At 38.4% G+C, this 16,036-nt stretch overlaps 1 long non-coding RNA gene across 1 annotated transcript in view; it reads right to left on the bottom strand.

Moving 5' to 3' along the window:
* Positions 1-9,720: 9,720 nt before the first annotated feature.
* The window catches only part of LOC139037069 (uncharacterized), a 293,540-nt gene continuing 287,224 nt past the window's right edge, over positions 9,721-16,036 (bottom strand). The window contains exon 5 of the long non-coding RNA XR_011489865.1: positions 9,721-10,217. This is a non-coding gene — a long non-coding RNA (uncharacterized lncRNA). The remainder of the gene's footprint in view (positions 10,218-16,036) is intronic.

Raw genomic sequence — 16,036 nt, 5'->3', positions numbered from 1 at the left:
GGAGTGGGATTGGTGGATTATATGGTGCCTCTATTTTTAGTTTTCTAAGGAACCTCCATACTGTTCGCCACAGTTGCTATTCCAATTTACTTTCCCACCAACAGTGTGGGGGGGGTCACAATTTGTCTATTCTTTTTTTGAAAACCTCTTTTTTTGGAGTATAGTTGCTTTAGAGTGCTGTATTCATTTCTGCTGTGCCCCACACCGACACACATACCCACTCCCCTTTGGCCTTCCGTCCCCTCCAGGTCATCCCCGTGCCCTGAGTACCTTGTCCTATCCGGCATGTTCTCATTAGTTATCTATTTCATACACAGTATCAGTAGTGTACAGGTGCCAGTCCCAATATCCCCAGCCCTTTCACCCCTCCTGCCCCCTTGGTATCCATATATTTGTTCTCTAAGTCAGTGTCTCTATTTCTGCTTTGCAAATAAGATGGTCAATACCATTTTTCTAGATTACACATATATACATTAATATATTATATTTGCTTTTCTCTTTCAGACTTACTTCACTCTGTATGATACTATAGGTTCATCTTTTTCTCTACCAATGATCCAATGTCATTCCTTTTTATGGATGAGTAATATTTCATTGCATATCTGTATCACATCTTCTTTATCCAGTCCTCTGTTGATGGACATTTAGGCTGCTTCTATGTCCAGGCTATTGTAAACAGTGCTGCTATAAAAAGAGAGGTGCATGTATCTTTTTGAACTATGGTTTTCTCTGAGTATATGCCCAGGAGTGGGACTGCTGGGCCATTTGTATATTTTTTCACCATTACTTGGAGAAGGAAGTGGCAAGCCACTCCAGTATTCTTGCCTGGAGAATCCTGTGGACAGAGGAGCCTGGTGGGCTGCTGTCCATGGGGTCGCACAGAGACAGACATGACTGAAGCGACTTAGCATGTGTGCATGCATTGGAGAAGGAGATGGCAACCCACTCCAGTATTCTTGCCTGGAGAATCCCCATGGATAGAGGAGCCTGGCTGGCTGCAGTCCACGGGGTTACAAAGAGTCAGACAGGACTGAGTGACTAAGCACTGCATAGAAAGCTAACGCTTTATAAAACTTACTCTGTGCCAAATAATGTTTGCAGTATCTTAGGTATAGCAACAATGTTAACAATCTGATTTTGTAAGCACTATAATTATTACAATTTAAAATTGAGAAAGTAAAGGAATATAGAGGCTAATGTATTTCTCTGCTAACCAGTGGAGTCAGAATTCAAACCTAGACAGGACGCCTTGGATCTGGAGAGCTAATGAGCATTCATTTCTGCTTACTGGAAGTGGCAAATATATTAGTATTACCAGCCCAAGTGAATTACAGATACTTTGAACACTGACTGGTATCATGAGGGCTTCACTGTTAAGACATCAAGATCTTTTCAGATACTTGCGAACTAAATATTGTGCTTTAGAATTCTTAAGGATGACATGCCTTATGCAGTAACACAAGATGCTGCTGTTGCAATACAAGTCCATAAAGGTTTTAATAGCCTTCAGAGAAGCCCTGACACTGCCCTCATTCCTTCTTCATCCAGCCTTTTTGTTTTTCTATAAATCCTTCCCCTACTTCCTAAAGTGTTTGGGAAAAATATCTTCACTCAGTATAAATTTGGATGTTTTAAAAAGTGTCATTTAGTGAATAGTTAATAGTTGTTAGTTTTTCTTAGAATATACATACTCATGAAATGGAAACCTTCACAAAGGGCTATATAAATTATACTGAATTTGGCTGTGAAATATCAGGAAGATGAATGGGACAATCCAAGACTTGAGAATATTCAGAGAAATATGAGGCATTTTACCAAGGCTTTTAAAATAAAATATTGTTATTGTTGTTGTCTTTTGCTAAGTTATGTCCAACTCTTTTGTGACCCCATGGACTGTAGCTAGGCTCCTCTGTCCATGGGATTTCCCAGGCAAGAATACTGGAGTGGGTTGCCATTTCCTTCTCCAGGGGATCGTCCCGACCCAGGGATCAAACCTGCGTCTCCTGTATTGGCAGGCAAATTCTTTACTACTGAGCCACCAGGGAAGCCCAAATAAAAATATAAAAACTAACTAATAAAGTGAAAGATCTCTGCCATGCAAGTGAATTATGTGGGCATACTTAAAGAATTCAGTATTAAATGAAGAAAATAGAAGAGACTTTTGTGGTCAACTACCTGCATTTTCCAGGTCTCCTGGATGCTTTACATAAAATAATCTCATTGAATTAATTTTATTCAAAAATCTTAGGTATCCAAGGTTAACTGCAAGTAACAGTTAACATTTGGAAAACTATTCCCCTTTAAGTCCAGGAAATATTTAGAAGAATCGTCTGCAGTATCTAGGAAATGTGGCAGCATCCTAATGACTGACACGTCCTTCTGACAACATCAGTGACAGCTTCATTAAACACATCAGTTCACACCGCTGACTTGGAATTGATTTCCTCTGGGGTTGGAGGGTACCATTAGGCTTTCATCAGAAGGAACTTGATCTTCTGCCCAGCTTTCCACATGCTGCTGCTAACCTGTATGCTGCCATTTACATGCGAATTAGAACTGACTTGAAGAAACATTTTGCCAGGGTGAGTTAATCATTTAAGCCCAAGAAGCGGCAGGGGGTGGCAGATGCTGACAGTTATATTTCACGAGCATCTAAAAATCAGAAGGATCTGTATAAATGTCCATATTGTAGGTGCACAGCTTAATCTGGAGCCAAGGTATCTGTTTGGCACTTCAGTTTTAGATGGGTACCTTGGGGCCCTGCCCGGCAGCACCACCTGTATCAACCTTGCTCTTCTCTTGACGGGTCTAGCTGTCACTGGACCTTTTTACATTCCTGCTAAATCATCAGTGCCTAGGACTCGGGAAGGCCACAAAATACAGCTGCTCAGTTGCCCTGGAGTTGTGTAATGTGGCATCCTTCCTGTGCTCCGCTGTGTTCCATGCAAAAGGAGAATGCCTCACCCTCTTTTGATGTTGCCCTATGTTAACAGGTATATGCTCATGTGTCTTTATGATCAAAATCTCCCAGAGTTACTAATGAAAAAGAAATTGTAGATTTTTTTCTTTCTTGGAGTCCTAATTCTAAAAGGAAATAGGGTATACCTAAGCCCAAGAGTATCTATTGCATGAGTCCTAACATACTTTCAAATTTATTTTTTCATCTTTATATGGTCTTTCTGAGGAGCTTCTTAGTCAGTGGATAAGATTGAGATGATCCACCCATGTAGTCACTATCTCTTACGACGAATGATGGCAACCATGCTCACGGTCATTATCCATTGTTGCATCCTTCCGTATGACACGATGTAAAAGTACACCTTCAGTGCTGGCATTGGGAATGGTATTAATAGCAGAGTTCTTTGTCTTTGCCTGTGGATTAACTGTTGTCCTTTATAGGAAGATAGAGCTGGTTGACCTTTTAATGTGGCAAATGGTGTGAGCATATTTTCTAAGAGTTCAGATAAAGTAAAGAAAACCAGGATGATTATAAGACCAATGCCAGTGTGACCAAGGCACAGCTGAAAAAGAAGGCTAAGTGACTGTGTTATTTTAATGACAGATGGGAGGACATATATAACTAGATTAGGAAGATAAATAACAGACACAGAGCATTTGTGATTGGGCTTGGTGCAGAAGGAGAGGTGAAGGCACATATGGAGACTGAATCTCACAAGTCTTGGATAAGACAGGCAAATATGTCTAAATAAATCAAAACTGTTTGTCCCCCCACCCCCACCCCAGAGACACCAATGTTCAGTTGAAAATAGTGGCTGCTGAACTAGCTTGGGAATACCCCACTGATGAGCATGCAATATCTTATTGTTCCCTTGATGACTCTGTGAAATTCAGTGAGGTGACATTTCTTGATTAAGAAATTGCAATTAAAATGCTCTGTGGGAAAACAAAAGGGGAATTTTTGATTATATATTATAAAATTCATTCTGTCAAATCTTACCAACAAGTTTCCTTTTAAATACTGGGAATATTATGACCATGTGTTTAATTTTTAAAATTTATTTTACTGACCTATAGTTGATTGACAATATGTTAACTTTTCTGATTGGCAAAATGATTCAGTTACATATATATATTCGTATTATTTTCCATTATGGTTTATCACAGGATATTGAATATGATCCCCTATGTTACACAGTAAGGCTTTGTTGTTTATCCATTCCATGGAATAGTTTACATCTGCTAATTCCAAACTCCCACTCCATCCCTTCCCCACCCTCTTCCCCTTGGCAACCACAAGCCTGTTCGCTCTCTGTGAGTTTGTTTCTGTTTCGTGGAAATGTTCATTTTGTCATATTTTAGATTCCACATATAAGTTATGTGGTATTTATCTTTCTCTTTCTGACTTTCATCACTTAGTATGATAATTTCTAGTTGTATCCATGATGCTGCAAATGACGCTGTTTTGTTCTCTTTATGACTGACTAGTATTCCATTGCATACGTGTAGTGCATCTTCTTTATCCATTCACATGTTAATGGACATTGAGGCAGCTTCCATGTCTTGGCTATTGTGAATAGTGCTGCAACGAACATAGGTGTGTATCTATCTTTTCGAGTTATAATTTTGTCTGGATATATGCCCCAGAGTGGGATGGTTGGATCATATATGATCATATTTTTTGTGTGTCAAATTTATTTTCTTCTTTTATGCTGGAGGGTTAATTAAGCTCATTCACATTCATTTGTAGTACTGATTGGTTTAGTTTTCAACTGCATCATAGTTTATAATTATGGGCCTTTTGTTTTATTTGCTATGTTTCTTTATCTACAGGATGTGCACTGTCTCTTTTATACAAAACTGGGTTTTGAAGAAGGTTGAATGGTTTGTCAAGGGCTATTTTGGTACTAGGATCTCCTCTAGTGACTTTAATTCCCTCTTATTTAACCTTTTACTCTTTGCTTTACCATTTTTTATTTTTTTGGTGGAGGTGGCCTTAAATATCTACTTTTTGTCTATTAACAATGAGTTTTTTTGTGATTTTCTTTTTCCCTCTCCCTTCCCTCAATTTTTAATTGCATTACTTGTTATCAAAATATACAACATGAAGATAATCAAAAGGTACAAGCTTCTAGTTAGAAAATAAGTTCTAGGGATGTAAAGTACAGCATGCCAACTATAGTTAATAATACTATATTCCATATTTGAAAGCTGCTAAGAGAGTAAATCTTAGAAGTTCTCATCATAGTGGGAAAAAATTGTGACTATGTTAGGTGGTCAATGTTTGCTAGGCTAATAGTGGGGACCATTTCACAATATATGTATATGTTGAATTATTATATTTTATACCTGAAAATAATAAAATGTTAGATGTAAATATTATTTCAATTAAAAAGTATATGGTAATCTCCCACTCCTCTCTCCCTTTATGAGCATATTCATATATTATTCATATATTTTAAAGAAATGCTTGCTATCTATCCTTTTTTGAAAATTTCACAGTTGTAATTAAGTTGGGTGAAGCTTGTGGTTTTTTAGAAAATTCATTTTGATTTTTGATTTCTGATCCAAAGTAGCTTTTCATGTGTTCAAATGCTCATTTCAGTATTTTTAATTCTGTTCAGTGTGTAGATTAGGACTTTTTCTTTGGGTTGATGTTTTCATATATGTGGGACTGGGGAAGATGCCTCATTTAAATTGCATTTTTTTTTTTACTGATTTTTATGTAGCAGATCTCTGTGGACTTTGTTTTCATTTTGAATGATATCTAGATATTTTATATGATTCTTATTTTAATGGCACCGTTTTCTGTTAACCTAGCAAAGACAATAACTCAGCAGTGTTTTGTTGTTGTCGTTGTTTGGTTTTGATGATGGAGGAGAGGTTGATCAATTCTCGTCACTTTATATTTTCCACTTTCTGTTGCTGTTTCCCCTTCTGTCACCCAATTAACAGACCTCTCTCCTTTCTTTGGTTTCTGTACCTCTTCAGAAGCTGTGTTTGGAAGACATTTTTAGAATCATGCTCTCCCTACCTCCCCTCCACACACAAGTCTTAGGTAAGGAAACACATCTAAATAATGAAAAAATATTCTGTCTTCCCCAAAGACATTAATGCTCAATTTAAAACCGTGGTCGCTGAAGTAGTGAACTAGTTTTGGGAATACCCCACTAATGAACAGACATTAACATCTTGTTCCCTTGATTATTCCATGAAATTTAGAGTCACGTTTCCTGATTAAAAAACTTGCCCCATGAAGCAATTTACCTCTTTAAATTGAATGCCTGAAATGGAGTGTATCTCTTTATATCCTGAACCTCTCTCTTTTTATACTGTTTGGCTCTTTAAGAGCAAATACTTTGCAGTCCTTTCCTGGAGGTTTGTTGTGTGACCCGATTTTTGTTTGTCCCCCTTCAGAGATTCCCTTTTTCTCTGGTTGCTTCAACTCACCCTCAGGCTCCTTAGCAAGTGTCCTTCCTTTGTGTTTCTTCCATTTTTTTTTTTTTCTTCCTTTCCTTGTCATGGAGCACCGAGGTGCGTGGGGATGACTGAGAGCGTTTGGTGCTGTGGCGCTGATCATCCCATGCTCTTTCTCTTCTTATTAACAGTAAGTTTACATCCTCCATCTTCAGGTAACCTTAAAGGTGCGATTTTGCCTATAGTCTTTTCATAGATGGACAGAGAATTTAAACCTCTAGAAAAAGATTCAAGGCGATTTTTCCTCGACAATCTCCTTTGTCTGTAGCCATCCCAAAGCTTTCTTCTTGGCAATACAGATCTCTTGGATTTAGGAAACCTGTGCTTCCGGCCAGTTCAGTTGTGCTTTTTGGTCCCTTGTTGCCCCCCCAGCCCAGAAGTGGCCTGTGCAGGCCACTCTTCTACTCTGGTTTTGTGTTCCCTTATTCACTTTACGCAAGTGAGGGTCTTTTACAGCTCTTTTTTGCTTGGAGCCTTTAGCATTTAATCTCTTTGGTTAGAGTCTGAAAATATTCCACTCTTCCATTTCTTCTAAAGTCTGATACTTTTCCTGTTGACTTGCTGAATGACCCCCGCCTGCTTTTTTTTTTTTTAACTCATTTTTTAGTATTAGCAAGCATATCCTTAGTGCTAGGATTTTAAAATCACTTCTGCTAGATCTCCAAACCCACTAGGCACATGGTTGACCTCTAATATCATGGCAGCAACAGTTTTGCTAGAAGTTTTGTTGTGGTATAACATGGATCACCGCATCTCTATCCTTCATTATCAATTTCCTTTTCACATTGTAAGCCATGGTTCAGCAAATAACTACCTATGGGCCAAATCCAGCCTTTGGCCTGTTGTAAGTAAAATGGTGTTGGAACTATCTATGGCTGAGTATAGGATTATTGAGCAGTTATAACAGAGACCATAGTGGCTTCAAAGCCTAAAATATTTATAAGCTGGCCCTATGCAATATTTGCTGATTGCTGCCACATATATTATGGTTTTGTTACAGAAGAACACCTATTCAAATTTCTGGATGATCAGGAGTGAATGAGTCATTCTTCTCTAACTCTGAAATCTCAGGGGCTTGACACCATAAAAGTAACTAACGTGAATCCAGTGCCAGGTGTATTCCTGGGCTGTCCTAATCCAAAAGTTGACTTGGGTTTCCAAAGTTCTTTGATCATGGGGCATTGACATTTTGGAGTTTTTTTTAACTATCATCCACACAGGGGAGAGAGAAAAGGGAAGAAGGCATGATGGATGATTGCTCATGTTGGCACGGAAAATATACCCACTGCTTTTATTCATATTTTATTGGTTAGCATAGTCCTATGTCTAACCTTGTTGGTCCTTTATTGGACCGGAACCTGGTGGTCCGGAGTCGATGATGAGAGAGTGAAAGAAGGAAAGAGGCTAATATTCCCTGGGTTATTTAGCCGGCTTTCACGCTCCAGGGAATCAGCCAGAAATAGAGATAGAAATAAAATAGAGAGAGAGAGACACAGGGACCCAAGCTCTGATGGAGCAAAGGTGTTTTAATCAACATGGTGTGGGTATATATACTGTCTTACAAGGTAGCTATTCTCAGCAAAGATTTAAAATTCCAGACTTACAAAACACAAGGTGATCCCTATCAGAGAGAGAAGAGGGTGCTTAGCACCATAATGAGAAACTAACAAAGGAAATGCCTGGATTCCTCAGCCCCAGGAAAGGCATGCCTCTCCTCTTACTTCCTGAATATTCAGGAATTAATAAGGACCAAAGGATTCCTGACAGATCCAAAACAGCACACAGGAAGCCTCCTGTTAAATGCTTCCTGCCATAACGTCATTGCAAGAGAAGCTGGAATATGAGTTTGCAGGTATTCTCATGTTAATTCTCTAGGTCTCTTTAGTCGGCAGACACCCAGGGCAACTCCTTTACCTCTCTTGCAGTTTTTAATTTATGGCCCCGTAGACCTTCCCATCGTTTGTGTTGAGAATCAGCCATATCTTTAAATGCTTGTGTAGTGATTTAAAATATGTTGACAAATTCTTTGGTACTCTTTCTTTTAAAAGATGGAGTTTAATTCCCATCTACTTGATTGTTGCCTGTGTGTATTATTCTAGGTGTCTCCAATATTTGGACAGTATCTGATATGCAGCAGATGTTTCTTGTTGTTGAATAGAAAACAGCAGAATTTTGCATAATTTATTGGAAAAGCGTACTGCCAAGGAACTGGATAAATACTCAAAGCTTCAAATAATTGCAGATGCAAAACTAAGACAATTCTATAAACAGTAATAGATAACCAGAAACAAAAATCTTATATAAATGTGCAATGTAAGAAACATGATGGCCACAAGAAAGAGAAGGGGATTAGATGGACCTGGACAAACAGGCATCCAGAAACAAAAGAAAAAGTGATGCTTCCTTATTCATGCTGAGCAAAGAATCTCACTAACCCCTAGAGAGCAACTAAATATCAACCTCTGAGTGCATTCATGATTTGTTGCATATATTAATATTTAACTTAATTGTCATCTTTATACAACTCCACGTTGAAAAGCAAAATTGTTTTTCATGTTGGCTTGTGTTATGTATAAAGGAACATTTAATAATGTGGGTGATGGTATATAATTGAGATCAGAGCTATTTTATATAAAGTGAGATCAGGAGGAGCTTCTCTGATAAAAAGAACTTTTGAGTTTCACTTTAATAGGAACTAAGGTTTGTGGGTACCAGGAAGTGGAATATTCCAGCAGAGGAAAGAATAAGTGCAGAGGCCCTGAGACAGGAACATGTCTGTTATGTTCGAGGAACAGCAGGGAATCCAGAATAATGGATGCAGTAACCAAGGAGAGAATGATAATTATTTGGGTCAGAGGCATACCAGGGGTTATCCCTTAAAGCTATGATAAGAAAATAACTTTCAACGAGATAGAAAATTTGAAAACATTACAGGGTTTTGCGCAGAGCAGGGAAAGTATTTGGCTTATATTTTAGAAACATATTCGAGCAGTTCTGTGAAGACTATAGGAGGGTGTCACGATATTATTGCAATAGTTGATATAAAATATGGTAGTGTCTTCTACTTGGATAAGGAAATGGCAACCCTCTCTGGTATTTTTGCCTGGAGAATTCCATGGTCAGAGGAGCCTGGTGTGCTACGGTCCATGGGGTTGCAAAGATTCGAACACGACCGAGCAGTTAACACACACACAGTGTCTTCTACTAAGAATATAATACTAAAGCAGGATGGAAGTTAGATTCTTCTGTGTTGTCGTATAGTTAAGCTGTGTATGATAATGCCATTTTTAAAAATAAAATCCAGAAGTTTACTATAGAGGTAACTACGATGTAATCACATTTCTTGAATCTTTCTTTATTGTGGTAGAAGTCATATAATATAAAACATACTATATTAACCATATTTAACTGCACAGTTCAGTGACAGTACATTCACATTGCTGTCATCTCACACCATCGTCGATCACCTTCTGAAACTGAAGCTCTGTCTCCATTAAACACTAACTCCCCATCTGCCCTTCCCATCCCACCCTCACCCTGGGGCCCCTGGCATCTTCCAATGTACTTTCTGAAGTACATTGTAGTCTATGAATTGGACTATTCTAGGTACCTCCATAAGTGGGGTGAAGCAGCATTTTCTGCACCAAAAGTATATCTATATTATTCTAAAAACCCAGAGTTCATAGATAATCCTGTAGCACCAATAGGCTGTCATTTCCACAAGAGAAGGCATCCCAGCACCAGGAATACTTCCTGTCATGTGTGAATTCTTCAGTAAACACCTGTGGAATAAATGAATAAATAAATGAATGACTATAAGAGTAAATAGATGAATAGCATGTATTTTATAACTTGTTGGAACAAGTTATATTATGGTCATATCCTAGGCCAGTTCTGTGTAACATGACTAAAATATATTTATTTCCATTTTTCAGCTCTGCATTTCCTTTCGCTGTCTTGACTGTGATCTTCATAATTAAAGGTTACAATGCCCTTTGATAAAGAAGTAAGAGGCATAAACCTTACTGAGTTTTGCGTCACTGCTTACTCCCTTACTAGATCTTATAAGCAAAATAGTATATCTTCTGAGGGGATGCTATTGCAAGGACCCTGTAATATGAGTTGTATGCAGGGTTTTGTTTTTTGTATTGGCTCACATAAAACTCATCCAATCCATTGAAATCATTCTAGAAACAAGCCACAGTAGAAATCAATAAGCAAAAACTAGTGATAACCATGATGACTCATTTAAAAGACTTACATAATGAAAATAAACTGCTCTTTAAACATAGTTATGTACCCCCCAAAGTTTGTCCCTTTCACTCTTTAGTAGTTTCAATGCTGGGAAAGTTTTACTTTTTGTATCTGTTAAACGGTAAAGCATCTGTCTGCAATGCTGGAGACCCGGGTTCGCTCCCTGGGTCAGGAAGATCCCTTGGAGAAGGAAATGGCACCCCACTCCAGTACTCTTGCCTGGAAAATCCCATGGACAGAGAAGCCTGGTAGGCTACAATCCATGGGGTCGCAAAGAGTCGGACACGACTGAGCAGCTTTACTATTACTGCTGAAGTTCCTGATTATTTGTTAGATTATACTTTGCATTGATTCCATATCCCTTTTAAATGTTTTATTTTTAATTAAATTTGTTTTAGTTGCTTTACAATGTTGTATTAGTTTCTGCTGTACAGCAAAGTGAAGCAGTTAACATAAACAGAAATACAGTCTTTTTAGACTCTGTTCCTATATGAGTCATTACAGACTGCTGTGTAGAGATCCCTAGTGCTATCCCATAGGTCCTTATTAATTATCTGTTTCATATATAATAATGGACATATGTCAATCCCAAGCTCCTAATTTACTCTCCCCCTTAGTAATCAAAAGTTTGTTTTCTACATCTGTGATTCTATTTGTTTTGTAAATAGGCTCATTATACCGTTTTTTTGATTCCACATGTAAATTATATCATATGATACGTGTCTTTCTCTGTATGACTTGCTTCACTCAGTAGGACAATTTGTAGGTCTGTCCATGTCACCGTAAGTGGCATTGTTTCATTTTGTATTATGGCTGAGTCTTAGTCTTCTGTATATATGTACCACATCTGCTTTATCCAGTTCTCTGTCAATGAACATTCAGGTTGCTTCCATGGCACTGAATGTTTTATATGAATATTGGGGTACATATGTCTTTTCAAATTATGGTGTTCTCTGCGTGTATAACCAGGAGTGAGATTGTTGGTTCAAATAGTAGCTCTATTTTTAGTTTAAATAATCTCTGCACGGTTCTCCACAGAGGCTGTACCAATTTACTTCCCACCAACAGTATAGGAGTGTTACCTTTCTTCCACAGCCTCTTCAGCATTTATTGTTTGTAGATTTTTTGATGATGGCCATTCTGACAGGTGTGAGGTAATACTTCATTATAGTTTTGATGTGCATTTCTCTAGATATTAGTGATGTTGAGCATGTTTTCATGTGTCTCTTGGCTATCTGTATGTCTTTTTGGAAGAAATGTCTATTTAGATCTTCTGCCCATTATTTGACTGGGTTGTTTGTTTTTTGACATTGGGCTATATGAGCTATTTGCATATTTTGGAGATTAATTCCTTGTCAGTCACTTTATTTGCAAGTATTTTCTTTCATTCTGTGGGTTGTCTTTTTGTTTTGTTCAATACCAGGTCAAATCATGAAAATTTTTAAGGGTAAAATGGTAGAATATTGGTGATTTTATATTGTTCAAATGTCTTTGTCCTGGCAGTGAGTTCATGCACTGTGGATCCTTAAGTGCTGAGATTTGAGGATCATTTCAAGAAGAAAGCATGTTTAAGCTGTAACTGTTTGATGGTCTAGCTCATCCTTTACCTTTTAGAGAATGTAAGATTACTGGAGCCCTATCAGAGTTGCAGGGATCCCAGAGTTTTAATTAATCTAGAGCCAGGCAGAGAAAACTGAGGAATTAGCATTATATTAATTATACCCCCTCAATTCCTATTGACTTCTTTGTAAGCTAGAATTTATTTTCTGCTGGGAAGCTGACCTTGTCTTGATTTATGATGCACCAGTGCTCTTTGCTAAGGAAAATACACAACTGAAATAGAAATATCTATAGTAAACAGTTGTACCAGTAAAAATATTCTTTGCCAAAATATTAATACCTATTGTATTAAATTTACTTTTTTTCCTGAACACTTCATTGCAGTGCTTCACAAGATCTTTTATATCAGTATAGGGTTAAATATTGAAATTTTTTTTGAAAACGATAAGCTAAAATGTTTCTTAAGATGTGTAGATTTCTATTTGGTGAATAGTCTGTAAGCCATAAGGCCTTCTCAGGTGGCACAGTGGTAAGGAATGCCTCTGCCAATGCAGGAGACACAAGACATGCAGTTTTGATATCTGAGCTGGGAAGATCCCCTGGAGTATGAAATGGCAACCCTCTCCAGTGTTCTTGCCAGGAAGATTCCACAGACAGAGGACCCTGGCTGGCTGCAGTCGATGGGGTTGCAAAGAGTCAGATGTGACTGAGCACACACACAGACATACACAGTAAACCATAAAAGAATACATGTAACTCCATGGCTGATTTATGTCAATGTATGACAAAACCCACTGAAATGTTGTGAAGTAATTAGCCTCCAACTAATAAAAATAAATGAAAAGAAAAAAAAAATAAAAAACCAACTCATGTAACAGTTGTTAAAAGGTAATAAGAAAACTAATAGCAGAGAGGATGGATTATATTCTATGATTTCTTTGTTTGTTGTTCAGTTGCCAAGTTGTGTCCGACTCTTTGTAACCTCATGGACTACAGCGCCAGATCTCCCTGTCTACCATCATGTCCCAGAGTATGCCCAAGTTCATGTCCATGGCATCGGTGATGCCATCCAAACATCATCCTCTGTCATGCCCTTGTTTCTTTCTGCCTTCAGTCCTTCCCAGCAGCAGGGAAATACTGAGTCAGCTGTTCACATTAGGTGGCCAAAGGTCTGCAGCTTCAGCTTCAGCATCTGTTCTTCCAAAGAGTATTGAGGGTTGAGTTCCCTTAAGACTGACTGATTTGATCACCTTGCTGTCCACAGGACTCTTGAGAGTCTTCCCCAGCACCACAGTTAAAAGGCATAAATACTTCAGCGCTCAGCTTTCTTTATGGTCCAGCTCTCACAACCATATGTGACTACTGGAAAGACCATAGCCGTGACTATACAGGCAGGCCTTTGTCAGCAGAGTGATGTCTCTGCTTTTTAACTCATTTATCTAGGCTTGTCATAGCTTTTCTGCCAAGAGGCAATCATCTTCTGATTTCATGGCTACAGTCACCATCTGCAGTGAATTTAGAGCCCAAAAAGAGAAAATCTGTCACTGCTTCCACCTTTTCCCCTTCTATTTGCCATGAAGTGATGGGACCAGATGCCATCATCTTAGTTTTTTTTAATATTCAGTTTTAAGCCGACTTTTTCACTCTCCTCCTTCACTCTCATCAAGAGGATTTTTAGTTCCTCTTCGCTTTCTACCATTAGAATGGTATCATCTGCATATCTAAGGTTGCTGATATTTCTCCTGGCAATCTTTATTCCAGCTTGTAACTCATCTAGCCTGGCATTTCTCATGATGTGCTCTGTATATAAGTTGAATAAACACGGTGACAATAAACAGCCCTGTCATACTCCTTTCTAAATCCTGAAACAGTCAGTTGTTCCACATAAGGTTCTAACTGTTGCTTCTTGACTGGCATATAGGTTTCTCAGGAGACCAGGAAGATGGTCTGGTATTCTCATCTCTTTAAGAGTTTTCCACAGTTTGTTATGATCCACATAGTCAAAGTCGTTAGTGTAATCAGTGAAACAGAGGTAGATGTTTTTCTGGAATGCCCTTGCTTTCTCTATGGTCCAGCAGATGTTGGCAATTTGATCCCTGATTTCTCTGCCTTTTCTAAATCCAGCTTGAACATCTCGAAGTTCTCGGTTCACGTGCTGCTGAGGCTAGCTTGGAGAATTTTGAGCATTACTTTGCTAGCCTGTGAAAAGTGAGAGCAATTGTGTGGTAGTTCAAACATTCTTTGGCATTACCTTCCTTTGAGATTAGAATGAAAACTGACCTTTTTCAGTCCTGTGGCCACTGCTGAGTTTTCCAAATTTTCTGGCATATTGAGTGTACAACTTTCACAGCCTCATCTTTTAGGATTTGAAATAGCTCAACCGAAATTCCATCACCTCCACTAACTTTGTTTGTACTAATACTTCCTGAGGCCTACTTGACTTCACACTCCTGGATGTCTGGCTCTAGGTGAGTGTCTACACCATCACAGTTATCTGGATCATTAAGATCTTTTTGTATAGTTCTTCTGTGTATCCTTGCCACCTCTTCTTAATATCTTCTGCTTCTGTTATGTCCTTGCCATATCTGTCCTTTACTGTGCTCATGTTTACATGAACTGTTCCCTTGGTATATCCAGTTTTCTTGAGGAGATCTCTAATCTTTCCCATTCTGTTATTTTCCTCTATTTCTTTGCACTGTTCACTTAAGAAGACTTTCTTATCTCTCTTTTCTGTTCTTTGGAACTCTGCATTCAGTTGGGCATATTTTTCCATTTCTCCTTTGCCTTTTGCATCCTTCTTTTCTCAGCTATTTATAAGGCCTCCTCAGACAACCACTTTGTCTTCTTGCATTTCTTTTCCTTGGGGATGGTTTTGGTCACCACCTCTTATACAATGTTAAGACCTCCTTCCATAGTTCTTCAGGCATTTGGTCTACCAGATCTAGTCCTTAGAATCTGTTCATTACCTCCACTGTATAATTATAAGGGATTTGATTTAGGTCATACCTGAATTGCCTTGTGGTTCTCCCTACTTTCTTCAACATAAGCCTGAATTTGGCAATAAGGAGCTGATGATCTGAGCCATAGTCAGCTCTGGGTCTTGTTTTATTTATTTATTTTTTTGGCTGCATATATAGATCTTCTCCATCTTAGGCTGCAAAGTGTATAATCAATCTGACTTTGGTATTGACCATCTGGTGATGTCCATGTGCAGAGTCTTGTCTTGTGTTGCTGGAAGCAGGTGTTTGCTAAGACCAGGGTGTTCTCTTAGCAAAACTCTATTAGCCTTTACCCTGCTTCATTTTGTACTCTAAGGCCAAACTTGCCTGTTACTCCAAGTCTCTCCTGACTTCCTACTTTTGCATTTCAATCCTCTAAGAAGAAAAGGACATTTTGTTTCTTTTGGTGTTAGTTTTAGAAGGTGTTTTAGGTCTTCTTGGAACCAGTCAGTTTCATCTTCTTCAGCATTAGGGGCTGGGGCATAGACTTGGATTACTGTGCTGTTGAATGGTCTGCCTTCAAAACGAACACATCCTTCTGCTGTTTTTTGAGACTGCACACAAGTGCTGCATTAGGACTCTTTGTTGACTATAGTTAATCACAGTTTATTTTCCAAATAATAAAGTCCATTGTTCAGCACTGGGAAAATGTATTTCAGGTATGTGGTCAGTTGTGGCAGAAGTTATAAACCATGACAAATTGTTATAGTGCAACACATTTGCCAAACCTAAAGGTTTGAGTCCAACTGACTGGGCAAGCATGGGAACAATTTTATAAAAATGTGTGA

The sequence above is a fragment of the Odocoileus virginianus genome, chromosome 1, assembly GCF_023699985.2.
Source record: "Odocoileus virginianus isolate 20LAN1187 ecotype Illinois chromosome 1, Ovbor_1.2, whole genome shotgun sequence".
In the NCBI taxonomy this organism is placed as follows: domain Eukaryota; kingdom Metazoa; phylum Chordata; class Mammalia; order Artiodactyla; family Cervidae; genus Odocoileus; species Odocoileus virginianus.
Note: the sequence above shows the minus strand (reverse complement) of the source record. Positions and strands in the feature narration are given on the sequence as shown.